The 22,832-nt window shown below is 39.4% G+C and overlaps 1 non-coding gene and 1 pseudogene across 1 annotated transcript; both read left to right on the top strand.

The window, feature by feature from the left end:
- The first annotated feature begins 218 nt into the window (after window positions 1-218).
- Window positions 219-22,832, top strand: part of LOC106833247 (RNA helicase Mov10l1-like) — a 118,033-nt pseudogene continuing 95,419 nt past the window's right edge.
- Window positions 1,685-1,756, top strand: TRNAE-UUC (transfer RNA glutamic acid (anticodon UUC)). The gene has a single exon. It is a non-coding gene; the product is annotated as a tRNA-Glu (tRNA).

Here is a 22,832-nt window from a genome sequence, read left to right as displayed (position 1 = left end):
CAAAAAACAGAAACAATAAAACAACCAGTGTCTGAGGCACTTAATCATCCACTAGAAAATTCTTTTCCATAGCGCTTGCTCTTATAATTTCAAGAACCTAATGCATTACTTAGGGTAGTACTAACAAGCCCTAAAAGGCTGTGCCCATTTCTGTTGTGTGAGTTTGTGTCCTCACTTCCTCCCCTGGATATTGTAGCATTGTTTTAAACTGTGTCGCCATGGTTACAAGTGAGGCTGAGCTCCCCTACCCCTTGAATTTATTGACTTATCAGAACTCCTCACCTCTAGATCCCCTAGTCATATCTTTGGCCCCTTTCCCTGTGAGATTTTTCGAGGTGCTTAGGTTCAGCTATATGGTAAGGACAGTCACTTTTTCCTACCAAACATATTTCAAATATTTTCTTCCAGTCTGTGGCTTGCCTGTTTACATTATTTATGGCGCCTTTCACCCCACAAATGCTTCAAATTCTTGAGTTTTTATTTTTTTATAGTACAGACATTAGAAATTCTTAGAGATTAAGAATCTCTTACTCCCTCCACTCTTTAATTTTTGCCTAGGGTGATCCTGGCCCTCAGTTGCGGTAATGTTAGCCTGCCTCATGGTGTGTCTGTTACTTTCAGATCAGTATTTCTTCGCATCCAGTGCGTGAGAGGCAATTCTAGAACCATACCGGTTTTACGAACATTAAAAAAAAAAACAATTGCTTGCTCATAGGCACCTTTAGGAGATCCTGACAACCTGCCTCCCCGATCAAGTTTTAGGAGTTTCTAAGTTTCCTTTTTCCCACACACTTGCTAACACTTGACATTTTCACACTTCGGCTTTTTAGCCAAAAAATTCTCACTTTTGCTTTTTAGCCAACTGGGAGTCACTGAGGTTGATATTTTTTTCAAATGCTTTTTAGCCACTGAGCTCCTCTCTAATGGCCTGTTCACAACAAGGTCTCTCTTTTATAGTGAAGTGTTCGTTTCATTATAATTAGATACCAATCTTTTACACAGGTTGTGCAGGTTTACCTCTCAGTCTGTGGCTTGTTTTTTACTTTTTCTTTTCCAAAATATGAATTGTTAACCTACTGCAAGGTGTGGACTTTTCCTTTACTATTTTTGGTGTTTCGCTTTTGTTTTAATAACGTAAGGTCATCCCTAAACAAGTTCTTAATGACAGTCGTCTATGAAGGCCCTTTGCCCCAAAATATTCTCTATGGGCTACTCAGGGGTTCATTCATTCAGCCTTCTAAATGCAAAAACTCAAAGTGTCCTATGACCTAAAACATGACGATTGGAAAATCTAGTCTAATAAAGGTTACCCTCAGCGTCAGACCGGTGCACAGGGACCTGGGGAGCCCAGCTCATAACTTGCTCTGAGCCATCAAACCATTCTTCTCTCAGATCTCACCACGGAATCTTTTAACAGAGATTTTTGGACACGTAGGCCCAGAAGCGGCCTCCGAGACCGGCCGTGTGGCTCCCGGGAGAGGCTGCGGGTCGCGTGGTCCAACGTTGCCCCGGGAACGCGCCGCAGTCTGCAGCTGGAGGAGCACAGCGCTGACTGCAATGCTGGGTGCCGAAAAGCCGCGCAGCCGCAGAAAGCTGGCCGGGTCGGGAGGCGGAGCTGAGCATGAAAGGCGGAAGTAGACCCGAATGATTCAAATGACTTACATTTCAGAACGCCCTTGTCGTCTCCCACATGGTCTAGCGGTTAGGATTCCTGGTTTTCACCCAGGCGGCCCGGGTTCGACTCCCGGTGTGGGAAGACACGAGCTGTTTTTGGAAAATCTAAGTGAAGAAATTCATCAGATAAATTTAGATCCTTCTTAGCAATAGTAAGAAAATCAGATTTAATTGGTGAAAGCTGTAATTCCCTAGGGCGAATGTTGAGGCCTGAAGACCCACCCTGTGACTCGCAATGTGGAAAAGTCCTGCTTGTGTAATAAGTATTGTTCTTTTGCCCATCATACAGATTATTTAAAATGTCACAATAAATTATCTTAATTTATATTTAGTGGTCAAACTCTATTAGACAAAGAAATTCTCTTTTTTTCACAGCTTTATTGAGATATAATTGACATACAACCTCCTGTAAGTTTAAGGTGTATAACGTGATGATTTGATACAAGTATGTTGTGAAATGATTACCACAGTAGTGTTCGCTAATGCTTCCATCACCTCATATAATTACCATTTCTTTTAGACAAATGCATTCTTATGTTCTGCCCAGTTCACTGGTTTCTGCCCCCACTAAGTGTTTCTGGCCCTAGAATAGAGAGATGGCACTTAATGACTGCTCTGTGTTCTGAGAAACGAGTCATTAGGTGATTTCGTTGTTGTGGAAACATCATAGAATGTACTACACAAACCTAAATGGTATAGCCTACTACACACCTAGGCTCTATGGCAATAATCTTATGGGACCACCATATATATGTGGTCTGTCACTGACAGAAAAACATTGTTATGTGGAGTGTGACTATACTGTGTTTCTGATCAAGGGGAGCCTTTACAGGGACTCAAAAGTTATCTAAGTTTCCATTTGTTGATGCAGCACCCCAGGCACGGAAGGCTCCATCTTGGGCCCAGAAATTTATTTCAACAACTTCTACATAGAAAACATATAGTATCCAATGCTTCAATCTGGTTTTGGTTGAGAAAACAGAGCCACTACAAAAAATTAAGGGAATAACAAGTTGTAATATAGGAATTTGGGCTTGCTTAAATGTTGAAGAGTTGAAGGTCTGAGGAACTGCCACCAGAAAATGGGCACAACAGTCACTAACAACTTTGGTGTCAGGCCTGGAGAAGCTGAGAAGCTGGACTTCACAGGGAAGTTGCCCCACAGAGCTAGCTGTCATGACCAGCCAAGGATAATATTCACTCTTCCTCCACCATCCATACCTCACCACTTCTCATGCTAGGAAACTCTAACCCAGAACCACTCAGCAAAAGGGAAGCTGCAAGTGTCAAATGACAAAAATAATACAATTCAGTAAAGAGTTAGATGTCCCTTATTCAAGGGAAAACAGTCTATGGACTGGGGGAGTGCAGTGCCTCACAAGCAGTGGAGTGCTCTTCCCTAGGGATTCTGGGGCGAGAGCGAGTTTTACAGAACCTTAGAAGAGGCAATGTGTAAACAGGGCAGGATTGGCCAGGAGATCAGGATTTCCTTACAAGGCCAGCGGGTCCTGTTTTCTAGGGAAAGGTGAGCTAGCTAGAGCTGAGTTGGAGGATTGTGACGGGTGTTTGTCAGGTTTCGTTGACAGTGAGGCATTTCACATAAGTGCAGGGTGACTTAGGTTTAGATTTGTGACTGGGCCAGGCCACTGGGGCGCCTCCATTTTGTGGGTCCTGGTGTACAAATTACCTTTATCACTGGCTTCTCTCTCACAATCCCTTTCTCTATGCCCAATACAGAGGAGACGTTAGAAATGCAAAGTTATCAAAACAAGACAAAACACCCAGTTCACCTAAAAAAATACAACCAAGCAAAATCAGTAAGACCTCTGACTTCTGGGCCATATCAGAAAACAAATAGGAAAGGTTTACAAAGTTGGAGTTTACAAACACCCCACCCACAGGCTACTGTGAAACATTCTCAAACCAAACAAAGGTCAGTCACAATTAAGAACCAAAAATAGTTTGGATCTTAAACTTCAGCAATTAGCTAAATACCTTAGCTGTGGATTCTGCAACTGTGATATTCTGATTTATAATAAGAACCATATATTTGGTTTTCATCCATGGTTCCTGGCATATAGCTCCTAAAACCCTTGCAATTTCCTATATAAGAGTCAAAGGAGCATCTTTTTTCCTAATATTTGATTTTTGTCCTCTGTTCCTAAAATAGTTCCAGAGTGTTAAAGGTGAAATGGGTGCCTTTTGTTACTCACAACAAACATCTTTCAACCACACCTGAGTTTATGTTAATGAAGTGATTTTTGGAAACCCCTAGATAACTCTAGGATGGGGGCTGGTTGCCACAGGAGCGGCTGGAGGTTAAACCAATCACCAAAGGCCAGTGATTTAATGAATCAGGCATATGTAATGAAGGCTCCATAAAAATCCAAGATGATGGAGTTTGGAGAGTTTGCAGGTTGGTGGACAAGAATTCATCGACATGCTGGGAGGGTGGTGTGTCCCAGACTTCCCAGGGACAGAAGTTCCTATGCTCAGGACCCTAAGGGACCTCACCCTATGTGTCTCATCATCTGGTTGTTCATTCACATCCTTTAATATCTTTTGTAACAAACTGGTCATCTAGTGGGTAAACTGGTTTCCTAAGTCCCGTGAGCCACTCTAGCAAATTAATCAAACTCTAGGAGGGGGAACCTCCTATTTACAACTAGTTGGTCAGAAGCACAGGTGGCAACCTAGACTTGTGGTTGCTGTCTGAAAGTAGGGGCAGTCCTGTGGCACTGAGCCCTTTACCTCTGGGACCTTATGCCATTTCTAGATAGACGTGTTGAAATTGAGTTAAATTGTAGGATGCCCAACTGGTGTCTCAGAATTGCTCAGTGTGGGGAAAACCTCCACACATTTGGTATCAGAGGGACCAGAAATGAAGCAGAGAACTGAGAGGAAAGGAATGCTTTTCCTTTACAGCAACCTTAAGGTAAATCTTGGCACTGAATTAGTTCTCTCCATTTATTGCTTTCGTATCTTACCCTTATGAAACTGGGGGCCAACTTGCTTTAATTATACTCAGTTGTCTGTTTGCAAAAATAGTTAGATAATGCATCGCTAAAACCCACCCTATAAGATAACATCTCTGGCACCTGGGTCACCATGATAACAGGTGCTGAAGTTTTTCAGGAACCGAGATTTGACTCCTTCTCCTGTTCAGGCTGGTTAAGATGACCTGCTCATCAACTGGGCGTGCATGGATGACCAATAGATAGCATTTTCTTTCTTTTCCTTTTCTTTTTAAGATTGGCACTTGAGCTAACATCTGTTGCCAATCTTTTTTTGTTTTTCCCTTCCTTTTTCTCCCCAAAGTCCCCTAGTACATAGTGGTATATTCTAGTTGTAGGTCCTTTTGGTTCTCCTATGTGGGATGCCACCTCAGCATGGCTTGATAAGCAGTGCATAGGTCTACGCCCAGGATCCAAACCCACGAAACCTGGGGCTACCGAAGCAGAGAATGCAAACTTAACCACTTGGCCCGAGGCCACCCCTGATAGGTGACATTTTGACTTCACCTCAGATCTTGCTAACACCACCATTTTGTGAACATGCATCCTATGAAGAGCTGTAAAGTTTGACTACGCTTGTGCAGATCATCAATTACCTCACTTCTCCTTACATCCAATCATCTATTCCCACTTCAGACTGCCCCTCCCTTTCCCACAAATAGCCCTAATCCCCATTTTTCAGGGAGGCCGATTTGAGATTCGTTGTCCCATCTCCTTGCTTGGTTGTCCTGTGACTAAATCCTTCCTCTTCGAAAACTTGTTATTTTGGTGATTGGCATAATTTTTCAGTGGGCAAAACTAACTTGGTTTGGTACACTTATTCAGTACCAGAAAATATGCTTCTTCCATCTTATCCTTTCTCTACAGTTCAAATGTGATTTCTCACCATGTTTCATAAGGAATTAAAATTATTAGTGGTGTTCTGTTTTAGCATTTGCCCTCATTATATCAACTACTATCTTGAACAAGTTGGAATTTTTCTGTTGGTTTTGTTTTTAAAACTGTACAGATTATGTTATCAACTATTTTTAAATGTTCTTAGGAAAAGGACAAAATGGAAAGCAAAAAATGTTAAAGGAAATCTCTGAACAGTAGAATTGTGGATGATTTTTAATATCTTCTCTATACTTTTCTGTATATTCTAAATGCTCTTCAATGAGCAAGCATTATTTTTCATGGCCAGAAAAAGCTATGCTAATAAATCAGTGTAGAGCTCTTCCTCTTCTCTTTCCTGTCCCCATCCCTTCCTATGGGATCTCAGAGCATGAGTGGGATAAGAATGGCATCCACACAGATTGGTGGACCATCACAGTGTATTGGGGTGTAAATATGGTGAGGAGAGCTTCGTTCTGGAAGAGTGGTCCAGCATGGGGTGTCAGAGAGCAAGCAGGGTTAGGAAGACAATCATTGCATGGAAGGGAGAGTTTGGGGGCAGGGATGTGAGATTGATTAATATAGAGGCACTGATGATATAAGTAAATATATAAAGGATAATGGGAGATAGGTTTCTAACTATTGGGGAAGAGAGTCACAAATACAGAAGAGGGCAAAAACTTTAATGAACTCTGGTGTTGGATTAGTATTGGAGGTATTAGTGTGAATTCATGGTTTTCAATATAGATAGATGATAGATTAGATGGGTAGGTAGGTAGATAGACATACAGTAGACAGATAGAGAAATTAATTAAGATGTAAGTTTGTGTGTGTGTATACATACATTTGTTCCCTAGCTCTCTCTCCTGAAAGAGCCTGGAAGCATTAGCATCCTAGTACCAATGATCACAACTAGCCCAGATATAATGAAGAATTTGACCTTATCTAAAGAAAATATCTGGCCTTGGCCCTGCAGCTTCAGGGAGGTAATCTCTGGATCCTTGGAATATTATGCCTGATAGGATTGCCTTTGTTTGCCTGGGGGCCTCTGGTCATACTGGATAGTCTAAAATGTGAGTTAGGGTAGTGGCTGGCTAGATCCATGTAATGGGTGGGATGGGGGCTGGCCATGTCAGAAAGATCAACAATGTGAGAGGTTTGGGTCACATGGTATCAGTCTATCTGGAGACTGAGATTAACCACATGGGCAATCAACCAATCGATCATGCCTACCTGATGAAGCCCCAGCAAAACTCTGGACACCAAAGTTCTGATGGGCTTCCTTTGCTGGCAGTACTTATGCGTATCGTCATACCTAGATGCCAGGACAGTAAAAATCCTGATTCCGTGGGGAGAGGACAATGGAAACTCTGCATCTGATACTTCTCCTAGACTCTGCTTCTTCCCTAGGCTGATTCTAATCTGTATCCTTTCCCTGTAATCAGCTCTAATCATGAGTATAACAGCTTTTAGTGAGTTCGGTAAGTCCTAGGAAATTATCAAAACTGAGGGTGATTTTGGATACCCCCTGAACTTGTAGTTGATATTAGAAGTGAGGACAGTTTTTCAGGGACTGTGCCCTCTAACTTTGTGGTTGTGTGTGTGATAGCTTCTAAATACCATAGTCCACTAAATGGAACCAGAGCTCCTTAGAGAAAGGGCTGACTCGAGAGTGGGGGCAGGAAAAGTACAAGATGAGCTAAAAGATCTGTTTTCGTGCCAGAAATGAAGTAAGAGCTCAAAGAAGGATGGGAATGTGTCAAAAAGACAGAAATTGACTTGAAGGGGTTCCTATTGGCCAAATCAGGGGATTTGATCTGTACATAAAAGAAAGAACACTATAGAAGTGGATTATAACCTTTTGTAAAAATAAAAAGCCATGTGCCCATACAGATATAAATAAATAAGTAAATGTAAAATTTGGTAAGGATGGGCTGTTTATGTAGTTTCAAAGTTCTCAAGAGCTCTGAGGTTTTGCCCTTGCAATCTAACGAGCTAGCTGCTGAGAGTTTCATGGAGGCTTGAAGAAAACCAAGGACTTTATTACTTGCTACACAACAGGCAACGTGAGCTTCATGTTTCTCTTGGTTCTTCTGTCCTCCAAATCCCATAGGTACAACACGAGGTGGCCCAGGTGGATGCTGCACATACAGTGGGTTCACCTCGCAGTGGAGAAGCCCTGAGCTTAGAAAACTCCAAACTTTTATAATAGCCTCCAAGCAATTTGCCCAGCATTTGCCCCTGAGTGAAACATTATCTTCATTACTCTAGATAGCAAACAAAGCTGCCCTGTGCTCCAGAGACAGACATTAACTCTAACAAGGTTGCTTGCCATAAAAATATCCTTGAAAATGTTACCGAACCTGAAGTGAGTTCGCCCACCCATTGCGCAGCAAGCCAATCTCTGACACCAGGTGTGGTGGAAGAAAGTAGGAATTTCACTTTTGCACAGCGCTGAGCAAGGAGAGAGGGCAGCTAACACTGAAATCCCAAACTCCCCGAAAAGCTAAAAGGAAGGGTTTTTATTTGGGGTTTTAGGTAGGGGAGGGGGAGCATATGGCCTTGCTGGTCGGAGCTTTCCCACCAGCCTGTCTTTGGCCTTCAGACACTTGCAGAGAGGAGAAAGCCTGTGACCTTGCTGGTCAGCAGCTTTCCCACCAGTCTGTATCTCTTTGTGGGGAGGAGATAATCCAGGTGCTTGTCCTTGAAGGTGTCTGTCTCCATGGAGGATAGTGGATTCTGGAGCCAGGAAACCAGAGAGTAAGCAGGGAATGAGTGTTTTGGTTTTAACCTCATATATGCTGGGGTTAATGTGGGGAAACTGATATCAGGGTCGGTATCAAAAAGACAGGCCAAAACAAAAGCTAGTCAGTGCCTCTGAGTTGCAGAAATGCAAGAGAGTTGTCTTCCAACAAGAGTATTTTCACAGAAAATACTTATCAATTACAAAGGATTAAAGGAGTCACTTTTCAGTGGAGAATCCCAGCTGACAACTTAATCAAACGATTCCTATGCACATCATCAGCAATGGTACAAATCAAAATTATGCATCCATCTGATAGGATGGAATGGGAAAAACACACATTCTTTCTGTGTTATCCCTGCCAAACATCCATAATCAGATTCTAATCATGAAGAAACTTCAGACAAACCCAGACTGAGGGACATTCTATCGCAGAACTTCCCTGAAATCTTCAGAAGTACAAGTCACCAGAGTCCCAGACAACCTGAAGAACTGTTCCAGGCTGAAGGTGACAATAGACATGACAGGGGCCGGCCCTGTGGCAAGTGGTTAAGTTCATGCGCTCCACTTGGGCGGCACAGGGTTTCACCAGTTGGAATCCTGGGCGCGGACATGGCACCACTCATCAGGTCATGCTGAGGCGGCATCCCATGTACCACAACTAGAAGGACCCACAACTAAAATATATATACAACTATGTACTGGGGGGCTTTGGGAGGAAAAAGGGAAAACAAAAAAATCTTTAAAAAAAAAACGGGGCAGGCCTGGTGGTGCAGTGGTTAAGTGTGCATGTTCTGCTTTGGCGGCCTGGGGTTCACTGGTTCGGATCGTGGGTGCGGACATGGCACCGCATGGCAAAGCCATGCTGTGGCAGGCGTCCCACATATAAAGTAGAGGAAGATGGGCATGGATGTTAGCTCAGGGCCAGTCTTCTTCAGCAAAAAGAGGAGGACTGGCAGCAGTTAGCTCAGGGCTAATCTTCCTCAAAAAAAAAAAAAGACATGACAGCCAAATGCCACATGTGATTCTGAACCTGATCCTTTTTCTTAAAAGGATATTTGGGGACAATTGGAAAAAAAATTGAAATCTGAGGATTGTACTAACATTAATTTCATGACTTTCTCTCTTGACCTGTTCAGTTGAGATCGAGTAAGGGAACGTTCTCGTTGGTGGGGACTCGGGTGGGAGGTGGGGAGATGGCTGCATCCAGTGGGTAACTTACCTGCAGTTGGTTCAGGGAAAAGAATTCTTTTTATTGTACTTTCAACTTTTCCTTAAGTTTGTGATGGTTTTAAAATTTTTTAAAAATTCAGTATCATGGTTTATCATTTTTATAAGTATATTTAATACATATTTTATACTTTTTTAGTATACATATGCCTACATGACTGTGAAAAAAAAACATTAAAATCTGTTAACACTGGGTATTTCTTGTGGTAAGACAATTGGTACTTTCCCCTGCCTCTACTAGTCATATTTTCCAAATTTTCACGATGAGCTGGTATTAATTTCATAATATGAAACATACATGTAAAAGGCCAGAGGTTTGCCATTAGCTTTAGAGTCAGGTGCTCCAGTCTCGGCTCGATGAGCAGACCTTCCACAAACTGCATGCTCACGGCCTCTCCAGCCTCCTCGCCCACTCCTCCACACACACCTGCGTTGCAACCACGCTTCATTTCCAGCAGGTTCAACAAATATCCTGTGCTGGTTTGTGCCTCTTTGATCTAGAATAATCTCTCTTTTCTGCCTACCTAACTCTTTCTTCTTAAGCCTCTCTTCAAGTTTTGTTTTCTCACAGAAGATTTTCCGAAAGCCTCCAATTCTGAGAATCCTCTTTCCGGCCGCATTCAACTGTGCATATGCTTCTACTGTAGAGATTACCCTGCTGTCTTAATCATTGCTTTGATTGTTCGTGCTGCCCTCTAGATGCTAAGACAAAAGCAGGCACTCTCTCTCATTGTCTTAACCACACTCGCTCAGTTATTGAAACAAGGTCTGTCCCTAAAAGTGTTTGACGGATGAACGAACTAAGATAGTTTTAATTATAAAACTCTGCTGAGGCCACCTAGACATACTAGTTTTGTTTCATTTATTCATTCCTTCATTTAAAAAAAATGTATTGAGCCCCTTTCATGTGCCAAGAAATGAGCTAGGAGGAAAGACATTTCCCTCACCTCAAGGAGCTCACAGTCTGAGAGGTCAGATGAGCTGTTAACAGACAATTACCAGAGACTGTGGAAAGCGTGTAGAGATGCAGCAACATGGGGCTGTCCTCAGGGTGGGAGACTGAACAAAACAAAACAAGTGCTAAGGATTTGAAAACACTACCAGCTCAACACACTATAGCTTGAAGTGCATAAAAGAAAAGAGCTACCGCTCGTGCCATTTGGATATTTTTCTGTCTTCCTTTGAGCATATTTTCCTTCGTGTCTATGTCCTTATGGAGTTGCTTTGAGGCACTAATAAATTAATAAAAACACCAGGAATGCCCTTGGCCCAGGTCAGGGAGCCCAACAGTGGCCAGGCCTGGAGCAGATGGCTGGGATGCAGGATATTAGGAGCGTGAAGACCCGGGTTCATCTCAGCTTCACGTCCTGTGAACATGTTATCTCACCTCTGTTTTCCTCAATTTCCAAAACTATAGGAAGAGTCTGTATATCTCCTCTTCCATGTGTATCATAAAACTGATTGTCCTATTTAGACAATGCCTGTGCATTTTAATATCTATAAATACTTTAGCAGGTGCCTACTCAGCCTCCTATGTGGGGCACACTATTAGCTAGGAATTGACAATATTAGAGGATCTCCATTCTGCTCAAAGAAATAGGTTACCAAAGGAGACTATATATGTATACTTTTTTCATTTTACATAGCAGACATTAAAACACTTACCAAAAAGCACCAACAATATAAATGGTGTATTAAAATTTTTTTAAGCTAGTGATTTTTTATGTTACACAGCTGCTCTCCTTTGTGGTGGTCATTGTATTTTTAGCTTCACTTTGATTACTGCTGCTGGAAACAGCTGTTTCCACAATCCACAAGAGCATATGGTGCATACAGTTATCACGTGATGAAGAATAACCACCATCAGGCATCTCTCTCACACTGGAGTTTCACTCTTCAGTTGTTCTCTGCATTCTCTCATTAGTTATCCCAGTGCTGGAAAAACAAATCTTCAAGCCAGGTTCCTGATTTCTACACTAATCTATTATTCAATAATAACATTCCTTACAGAGCTGGGTTAATTAAAAGCAAGTACCACAAGAAACCTGTCACTTCAAGTGTCATTTGTCAAAGCAACCTGATGTTCTTTTCTGTCATTTTTGGAACTTTGGTTACCATGACAACCCATAGTCCCTTTTATATATAGCATCACTTATATTCAGTTGGTTTATTTATTTATTTTTTACCATCAGGAATACAAACTGTTTTTTCTTCTTTTAATAACGCTCATAATGTGGTGGAATAATCAGGCATAATGATAGGTTAATCCACAAAGGAGTACTACATGTTAAATGAAAAATTATTATCTTACATCTGTATATTAAAATACTCTGTTTAAAAAATAAAATATCTTAGAAAAATGAGTCCAGGTTTTATCTCCCAGGTACCGGCTCATTAGAAGTCGGTAGCCCTAGGATGTAATTAGTATCCCATAAAATAGCAGACAAAACAATGATGTGTTCAAGGAAAATTCAGGTGTGCATAGCAAGCAATATTCAGCTTTAAGCTGGCTCCATCCATTCAGGGCTCATGGAGCTCGCTGACCTAGCTCAGGTCTCTTCTGGAGTTCTCTGTGCTTCTCCACACACTTCCCTAGAACTAACACCAGTATGCTCTGAGGACAAAGCCTTCCTAAGACAGACAGGAAAAGTAGCCTTCTGCAGTGTACAGATGACATTCCAGAAGATTCCAAACTACCTGCCAAATAAAGAGAGACTGGGGAGGAAACACCACAGGTGGAGACTATGTCTGGACACCATGTTGAGCACGCCAACCTCCACAGCCAGCCCACCCTACATCCACAAGGCAGTTCTCAATTCTCCCCAAGTCTTTCACATTCCAATCCATCCAGTCTCATTATTTTCAAGATAATATATGTCTCTTCTCATTTTGCTTCACTTTCTAATTGTAAGCCCCTGGCCTGAACTGATCTTGTCTTCTTTCTCCCATCCAAGTCCTACTTGCCTGAAACAATCCATGTCCTGTTTCCTTGGTGACTCCTCCTAACACTTCAGCTCTTGGCAAGCTCTTAACTTCTTCTTTAATCTATTACTCTTAATGCCTCCATACTACTTAGCAACTAAAGCTATGGCTTCCTTTCATTCAGTTCAATAAGTCCTTATTGGGTATCTACTATGTGCCAAGTCTTTTTAAGAGGCACTGTGGTGAAAAACATGAACAAATTCAGGTTTCAGACTTAAGAACTTTCAGCCTAGTGGGGGAAAACCAGTACAAAAACAGTTGATTTCAGTATAATTCAATAAAAAAGAGACATTCACAGCTCAGGCAGAAGTACAAACTATACATAAGAATATCTGGAGTTTCCTGAAAAAAATAATGCCTGAAATGAAACATTAAAGGTGAGGAATATTTTACCAAGCAAAGAAAGAGGACCAGCACTCCAGGCAGGGGAACAGCATGGACAAGAGTCCAGAGGCATGGGATATTGGAGGCTGTGCAGGACCACACAACAGGTATGGCTAGACAATAGAAAGAGGGCAGGCAAGTTGGAGACATGAGGAGGAATCATGTGCTAAAGATCCTTGCTTGTCTTGAATAAGAACTTGGGCCTTATTTGGAAAAGAGGAAGGAGCCTTTAAGGGGTTTGGGGCTCAGGAGTGACATGTTTCAATTTGTTTTTAGATTAGAATGTTTTATATTCCTGAGTCCTTCAGTGTTTCTTAGTATGTTGATATATTAAGTATATTTCTTTTATTTTGTAGTATTTGAAAATAGAATTTGCTTTTTAATTTCTTTTATATATATCACACTTTAGAATATATAAAGATAAGAACTCTAGAAATACGAACCTTCTAAAAACCACTCTTCCTGATTTTCTAGGACTTATTGAGATAGCCACAAAAGTAGTGTGCACAAAAGTCGTAGATACTAAGGCAGGATGAACTAAAACAGCCTGTCATCAAAAACGTCTAATATGGATTAGCCAATACTTTGGTGATTTAGTAAAAGCAGTGCTAATAGGGAAATTTATAGTTGTAAATGCCTACATTAAAAAAGAAGAAAGATCTCAAATCAATGGCCTAAATTTACATCTTAAGGAAATTGAAAAAGAGGAACAAACTAAACCCAAAGCCAACAGAAAGAAGGAAATAATGAGGATTATAGCAGATAAAATTGAAATAGAAAATAGATAAAATCAATAAAACCTAAAGTTGGTTCTTTGAAAACAATCAACAAAATTGGCAAAACACCATGATCATCTCAATAGACACAGAGAAAGCATTTGACAAGAACCAACATCCATTTATGATAAAAACTCTCAAGAAAATGGGTATAGAAAGGAAGTTCTTCAACATAATAAAGGCCATATATGACAAACTCAAGGAAACATCATATTCAATAGGGAAAAAGTGAAAGTTATCCCTCTAAGAACAGGAACAGGACAAGGGTGCCCACTCTTGCCACTCTTATTCAACATAGTACTGGGGGTTTTGACCAGAGCAATTAGGCAAGAAAAAGAAATAAAAACTATCCAAATTGCAATGAAGAAGTGAACATCTTGCTGTTTGCAGATGACATGATTTTATATAAAGAAAACCCTAAAGAATGCATCAGAAAACTGTTAGACATAATCAACAACTATAGCAAAGTTGCAGGGTACAAAATCAACTTACAAAAATCAGCTGCATTTCTATACTGTAATAACAAACTAACGGAAAGAGAACTCAAGAATACAATCCCATTTACAATCACAACAAAAAGAATAAAATATCTAGGAATAAATTTAACAAAGGAGATGAAAGATCTATACAATGAAAGCTGTAAGACACTCTTGAAAGAAATTGATGATTATATAAAGAAATGGAAAGATATTCTGTGCACATGGATTGGAAGAATAAACTTAGCTAAAATGTCCATACTACCTAAAGCAATCTACAGATTCAATGCAATCCCAATCACAATCCCAATAACATCCTTAACAGAAATAGAACGAAGAATCCTAAAATTCATATGGGGCAACAAAAGACCCCGAATAGCTAAATCTTATGAAAAAAGAACAAAGCTGGAGGCATCATAATCCCTGACTTCAAAATATGCTACAAAGCTATCATAATCAAAACAACATGGTACTGGCACAAAAACAGACAAACAGATCAAAGGACAGAATTGACAGCCCAGACATAAAACCACACATCTATGGACAGCTAATCTTCAACAAAGGAGCTAAGAACATACAACAGAGAAAGGAAAGTCTCTTCAATAAATGGTGCTAAGAAAACTGGACAGGCGCATGCAAAAGAATGAAAGTGGACTATTATCTTACACCATACACAAAATTAACTCAAAATGGATTAAAGACCTGATAATACATGAAACCACAAAAACCCTAGAAGAAAATATAGGCAGTATGCTCTTTGACATTGGTCTTAGAAGGATCTTTTCAAATACCATGTCTACTTGGGAAAGGGAGACAAAAGAAAATAAACAAATGGGACTTCATCAGACTGAAGAGCTTCTGGAAGGCAAAGGAAACCAGGAACAAAATGAAACAACAGCCCACCAACATGGAGAAAATATTTGCAAATCATATATCTGACAAGTGGTTAATCTCCAATATCTATAAAGAACTCATATAACTCAACAACAAAACAATGAACAACCTGAGCAAAAGATGGATGGAGGATCTGAACAGACATTTTTCAAAAGAAGATATACAGCTGGCCAACAGGCACATGAAAAGATGTTCAGCAACACTAATCATTAGGGAAATGCAAATCAAAACTACACCGTATATCTATCAGAATGACTATAATTACCAAGACAAAAACCAGCATAGGTTGGAGAGGCTGTGTAGAAAAGGGAACCCCCCTACACTGCTGGTGGGAATGCAAACTGGTACAGCCACTGTGGAAAATAGTATGGAGATTTCTCAAAAAATTAAACACAGAAATACCATCCAACCCAGCTATCCCACTACTGAGTGTTTATCCAAACAACATGAAATCAACAATTCAAAGAGACTTATGCACCCCTATGTTCATTGCAGCATTATTCACAATAGCCAAGATGTGGAAGCAACCCAAGTGCCCACCAACTTATGAATGGATAAAGAAGATGTGGTATATCTATACAATGGAATACTACTCAGGCATAAAAGAAAAATCCAGAATCGTCCCATTTGCAACAACACGGATGGACCTTGAGGGTATTATGTTAAGTGAAATAAGCCAGACGGAGGGACAAACACTGCATAATTTCACTCATGTGGAAGATAAACAAACACAGGGACAAAGATAATAGATTAGTGGTTACCAGAGGGGAAGGGGGTTGGCAGGTGGGCATAAAGGTTAAAGGGGCACATATATATGGTGACTCACAAATAATAATGTACAACTGAAATTTCACAATGTTATAAACTATTATGGCCTCAATAAAAAAAGAAAAAGATGCTTCAAATTAAAAAAAAACGGGCAAAGGACTTGAATAGACATTTCTCCAAAGAAGATTTACAAATGGCCAACTGACACATGAAAAGATGCTCAAAATCTTTCGTCATTAGGGAAATGCAAATTAAAACCACAGTCAAGTACCACTCCAAACTCAGTAGGATGGCGAGAATAATTTTTTTTATAAAAGGAAAATAATAAATCTGGCAAGGATATGGAGAAATTGGGATGCTTATACATTGCCAGTGGTAATATAAAATGTTCAGCCACTGTGGAAAACAATTTGGCAGTTCCTCAAAACGTTCAGCATAGAATTACCATATGACTCAGCAATTCCACTTTTAGATATATACCCAGAACAACTGAAAATAGGTTCTTGAACAAATACATGTGTACGCATGTTTATAGAAGCTCTACACGCAATAGCCAAAAGTTGGTAACAGCCCAAATGTTCATCAGTGCACGAATGAATAAATAATTGTAGTAGGGGCTGGCTGAGTGGTTAAGTTCACACACTCTGCTTCAGCGGCCCAGAGTTTCACAGATTGGAGTCCTGGGTGCAGACATGGCACTGCTCATCAGGCCATGCTGAGGCAGCGTCCCACATAGCACAACCAGAAGGACCTACAACTAGAATATACAACTATATACTGGGGGCTTTGGGGAGAAGAAGGAAAAAAAAAAAGACTGGCAATAGATGTTAGCTCAGGTGCCAATTTTCAAAAGATAAATAATTCCGTGATTCCATTTATATGAAGTATCCAGAATAGATAAATCCATAGAAATGGAACACAGATTAGTGTTTACCAGAAGCTAAGGAAAAGGAGGAATGGGGAGTGAGTGCTAATTGGTATAGTATGTTATCTTTTGTGGTGATGGATATATTTGAAACTTGATAGAGGTGATAGTTGCACAACATTGTTAGTGTACTAAATGCCATTGAATTGTAGACTTTAAAATGGTTGATTTTAATGTTAGGTGAATTTTTCTTCAACAAAAAAGGAAGAAAAAATTTGAAAGAAATTTCTAATGTGATAAAGGAATTGTAAAATTTTAGAATTAAAGGCAACTTCAGAAGCCTCTGGTCCAAGCCCCTTGCAGTGGGCATCTTTAGAGTAGTTGGTTAGCTATCTTCACACTTTTCTGGGCATTTGCTTCCTCTCCTACCTTCCTTCCATCAGATCCCCATTCCCGTGGTTCACTGGGAGCATCTGAGCTTACACAACTGACGACAACACCATTCATCCTCACCATCAAAAGTGAATAATTTGGGGGTAAGCCCCTGATCGAGACAGGTCAGCCAGAGGCCATGTCCATCTTCAAATTTGAAATCTGAACTAGGAGATATCAGGTTCAGTCTGACTGGCTTCTTTAATGGAAGAAATGTAGACCCAAATGCAGATGGTCATGTTCCACTATGTTTTATCATGGAACCTAGAGTGAAAAAGCCTGGGAGGAAAGAAAAACAAAGTAGTTTTACAAGGTGGAGCAAAGAGGAATAAAAGGGAAAAATTACTGACTACAGATCATTCTTTGGAGCAATTCTTTCCTGAGACTTGATTGATTCTCAGAGCTTGGGTCCTATGAGAGACTCTGTAACTCTAATTAATTCCAATTTTTTCATGTCAATAACTTGAATGGATTTCTATATCTTGCAACCATTACGTTTCTCTTATGCAGTTGAGAAACCAATGATCATATATGATTTAACTATAAATATTAGTTTTCTAATCAGAATTTGTTAAGCATTCATGAGAAGCATTAATTCTAAGAGGTTTAATCAGATAGATTGATACCAAGAAATTATTATGTTGATACTATTATATTTTGTTGATTACTATTGCCAGAAACATAAAGTGTGCTTAAATACAACAGCAAAAATTCTTTGTCCCTGCACGTAGGCCCTAATAAGCTAGGTAGAAGGCAGAAGGTGACTGCAAGATGTCTCATGGTTGAGTCATGGGGAAAAATGATAAAATATTGACAAAAATGAAGAATAATTTTACCTTAAAAAAGGATTATGTAAAGAAAACTGCAGATTGTAAAATCTGGATTTTAATTTACCCAATTATTTAAATATATATTTACCTGCCTATAAAGCACCAAAGTGTAAACCAGTGAGTGAATGAATGGAAGTAACTGACACCTGATATTGTCACTCTATTTTGTCATTGAAAATAGGTGAAATATGAAGATACAGTTGAAGTTAAGTCTGTATAGAGGCTGTTTTTAGCCATGGAAGTGATTCTACTGTGTATATGTCTAAGTCTGCTTCAAGATGAAGGTACTTGTTTATGATGGTTAAGTGTTCCCTCCATGATCACTACTTTCTAAGGCAACACAAAGATATCTGTAACAGCATCTAGGCTTTCTCGTTACCCTTTATCCAGTTTTAATGAGGAACATAGAGACTAAAGTAAACATGGAAGTTGAGAGACTAAGTACCATAATTTATTTCTGTGTGTGTGTTTATGGAAGTATGTATGGAAGAATTAAAGGTGAATAGAGATAGAGGATTCCAGAAAATCAGAGATTTGTAAGAGATTGAATTTGGAAAACCCAAAAGAGTTTCCCTTGAAAGTCTAGAACTCTAATGCTACCTATTCAAGTGCCCCATGTAGTAAGGGACTGGTTTGACTCTATTCACATGCTCTTTTAGTCATGTAGCCAGTGTCCAGTGACACAAAGCAGAAACCTGAGCTCTGAACAAATTTACTTGCAGATACACGCATCTAGTATCATGCAAGCTCATCTTCCAGATGTAGCTCAAGACTCTGTGAAGCACAAGACTGAAAGAGGAGAAATTCCATTTCCCCCAACTTTGCATCCCCTCTGGTGAGAAACATTGTTTTCACCTACCAGGTACTATTTAACTGTGGTAAGTTTAACTGCTTACCAGAGTAAAATATCTTCAGGAATTGAAATAAGATCATTTGGCATGAAATACATAAAGTTGATCCCTTGCTTTGTCAGCCCAAGACTGTTAGCCTATCTTATTTCATTCTTACAATCAGAGTTTCAGGTATAGGGTAGCACATTTCTCTTCCAGCTATCAGCATGCACCACGTAAAGTGACAACATAGAGCTCACTCTTTTCTACTACAGTTCAGCATGTATTAATTACATCAGTTTCCGTAGTGTAGGATGGATAGATATAATAAGTTGGGAGGAGGTTGAATAAAGTACCTTTGTTTCTGTTTCTGCCACATCCTTGAAAGGTTTACCTTCTCAGTGCCTTATTTATGCCCCTGTAAAGTAGGGATGGTATTTGTAAAATCAAGCTGGAGAGTTGACAAGTCTCAAAAGCAAATGAGACTATTTTTTTCTACCCACAAAATAAGCAGAAATGTCCCATAAATAGTTCTTCTCCAAGCAAGCTCATAGCCAATGTTATGTTTTTCTATAAGAAAGATATTCTTGTCCAAATAGCCTGAAAACCTGAACCCTCCTGTAGCTGGGCAGATGTGTGCAGCATAGGAAGGTTCCCTGTGGCAAAATCCCCTTCCCAAGGAGTTTACTTTTCATTTCATGCTCAGACCAGGAGGCAAATGTCAATATAGTTCCATCACCCCAGAGCTTTCATGGCAGAGCACCCCATGGCTTTCATGGACTGCTGTCTCCACTCCTGTTTAAAAAGTTTCTAAGACTTCATTTAGAAATCAGCCTCATTTATTTTCAGATGTCATTCAAGGCCAAATTATAATGTGTAGTTCGATATTTCTTTCACATGATATTTTAGGTCCTCTTGTTTGAAACAAGGATTTATTTTATTTTGTTTCAATGCCTTCTAGCTCTTGCTCTTCAAGTCCTTCTCGAACTTAAGCTATTTGCATTCTATATGTTAGTGTAACAATGAGGAAATGAGCTTGTTGTCACAAATGGAAAATTATGGAGATGAGTCTCTCTTTGGGGATGGATTTAGAAGGATTAGGGGTAGGGGAAATCTTAAACAAGAAAATAATGGACAGCAAACATTGACACAAACATTAATAGTAAATTAATAATAAATAAGGTATAAAGGAGACAAATAGAGACAATAGATGAAGGGGGAGCTATTTCAGAATAATCCTTGCAAGGTTTTAAAGGAGGAATCTGCAAATTATTAAAGTAAATGTGAATATGAAGGCAAGTGCAGGTTTGAGAAAATGCTAAAGCTCTGGAGACATTCTCTGAAGGCTTCTGGATGGCCCTCTGATGGCCATGAAAAGCTGGAGGAATCAGACGTATCTGCTGAACTGGTAGCCAAGACTTCTGGAGCCCCTACTGCCTGACGTGGCAGATGCCTCCATCAGGGTCAGCATTTGGTTGATTAATTTTTAAAACTCATGTAAAGCAATAAGTTAACAAAAGTAGTGAAACATACTTTGAAAAAAATTTAGATTTAAACACATAAGTATGTATTTATCAACAAATCTTCTTCTGTAGACCAAGACCTTTCCTTTGACTAAGGTTATAGCTCTGTTTTCCTTACATTAACCACACTCATATTATATCAACTCTGATTATTAGTCAGTGAAGTGAACAATTTAAAAACACTTGCAAAGCAGTTTGAGTGTAGAATGTTTCCAGATTTTTGTTTTCCCTGCCTTTGACACTTGCCTATTCAAGAGCAGCCTTATAAAGTCTTTCAAAAGCTTTCAACTAAATTTTCTAGAAACAATTCTCTTTTAAGATTGTTTTTCCTGGGGTTGTGTAATATTTCATTGTATTATTACATGAATATACATGTTATTGTAATTGTGCGATATAATGAAATAGTATATACAAGGCTCAGAGCTTGGACACAGTCTAGTGGCCTTCAGCATTCCATGACTGTGAAGTCCCTGGCTTTAGGAGGTAATGAAGAGGATCTATTACTTGCAGACTTTAGCACACAAAGTTGGGTTGGGGTACATCCACTGCACCACAAAAGCAGAGCTGGGGCACTTACCCTTTTCAGCCATGTACTCTAGTGAATAAACAAGAAGCGTGGTATGCAGGAAAAATGAAGAAAAGACCAGCAGATTATAGAACAAAAGAGGGCACACAGAAAAGTGAGAAAAATGTCACAAAGTATACAAAAATATCCGGGAATTCTAGCAATGGAATTTTTAAAATTTGGGGTTAATACAGTTTTAGAAATTATTTAGGTTTGAAACAAGGAGAATTACATTTCTGTGCTTTGAATTAGTGCGATGGTTCAACAGATGAAAAGCACAGTTGCTTTAAATTAATTCTCTCTGATTTGTCATGCTTGTTTCTCATTGAAAAACACCTCGTTGAGTAAATACCACTTACAACATACTCATTACGTAACATAACCAAGCTGAGGTGACAAAGGAGATGATGATAGTCCAGCTCAACTCCCCATCAGCTCTAAGAACCTGCATCTCACTCATAGGCTCTTTAAGAGGATCACATGAAGCGATACGTATAAAGACATTCTGTTCTTCTCCCCTACCACGTCAACTTTGTGTTAGAGGGAGTTAGTAGACCAAGATCCAGCTAATACATTAGACCATACGCTTCTGGAAGAGGGGGGCTGTCTGACTCGTTTGAGGTATCACCAAGTATACCGAGTGTTTGCTTTTTCCATTGTGGATACTCAACAAATGCTTGTCGAATTAAATTTAGAGATTTTTTTGAGGCTAAGACTATACCTCTTATATCCTAACATTTGCTCCACACATTTTTATGTTTCTAATGTTTTTCAATTATTGTATGATGATGGTAGGTGTGAAGTAAGGAATTGTTAGGAATCAAAGACATTTTAATAAGCTTATATTTAAGCGTCATTTTCTCACAAAAGAGGTAAAGAGCCCAGAAGCATAAAGTTAGGAAAGAAGGAGGGTCCTTTGGCATCACATAAGTCTCTGTAGGGTAAATTATTCTTATCTTGGATGTAATATATAACAATTTAAATAATACTGGTACTTTTTAAAGTTTCATTCATACTCAAAAGAAAATTTGGGACAACAAATAAATATTGAGGATTCTGGTCTCATTTAAAGTAAATGTATATAAAGCTTTCTACTTTCAGATTGGTTTAAGCAACCTGCATGAAACAATGCCTGCAAATGGGAGCTTAAAAACCAGTGTCTGGGGGCAATCAAGACTTTTGTGTTATCATTCATCATTCCTTAACCTGCCCTGCAAGTTTGGGTAATTCAAGCAATGTGTTTCTTTTTCCCTATTTTATTTTACTTCAGCTCCTATTTTTAAAAATGATGTATAAGGTATAGCTATTAACCTAATTAAATTTTCTTATATATGAGAAAGTTTTTTGAGTTCTTGAGAAGGCAAAGAAATTATAACAATTAAAAGGATAATGAAATTTACTGTAATGATAACTTCTGGATGTATAATCACTAAAGTACATTATAAATAACGGTTTCTTCCTTGTGCTAATATCTTCCTGATATTTCCAATATATCTCTGTCTCCTCTATCCTTCAATAATGGATAGTGGATGATGGTTCTAATACCTGATTCTGGATTCAAAAGGCCGGGTTTCCAATGAGGCTGGAGCAGTGAAGTTTTAATCTTTTCATAGCCAACATTTCCATTTAGTTCACTACTGTTTTGGGGTGTGGGTTGTTTTGGGGTTTTTTTGGTACTGATTGTTTAACTCATAGATTCTTAATAAACTTAATCTATCCTCTTTATTCATTGTTTATTTTCATTTATTCATTAGCATCCCAAACAGAAGAAACAGAGGAAACAAACTGAAAATCACGCCCAAGGCCATCTGTTTTCTCCTTGTCAATGTAGATAAAGGTTTCTAAACCCAGGCTTCCTCTCATCTGAAATCGTGTCCAAATCTCAGCCATTCCCAAGGCTCCAACTATGTTTTCTTTTTGTGTGATTGCAAGTCAATACATTCATTCCTTATCTCCCTCATGCCTTCTGAACA

This window comes from Equus asinus, chromosome 2 (genome assembly GCF_041296235.1).
Source record: "Equus asinus isolate D_3611 breed Donkey chromosome 2, EquAss-T2T_v2, whole genome shotgun sequence".
In the NCBI taxonomy this organism is placed as follows: Eukaryota; Metazoa; Chordata; class Mammalia; order Perissodactyla; family Equidae; genus Equus; species Equus asinus.
Note: the sequence above shows the minus strand (reverse complement) of the source record. Positions and strands in the feature narration are given on the sequence as shown.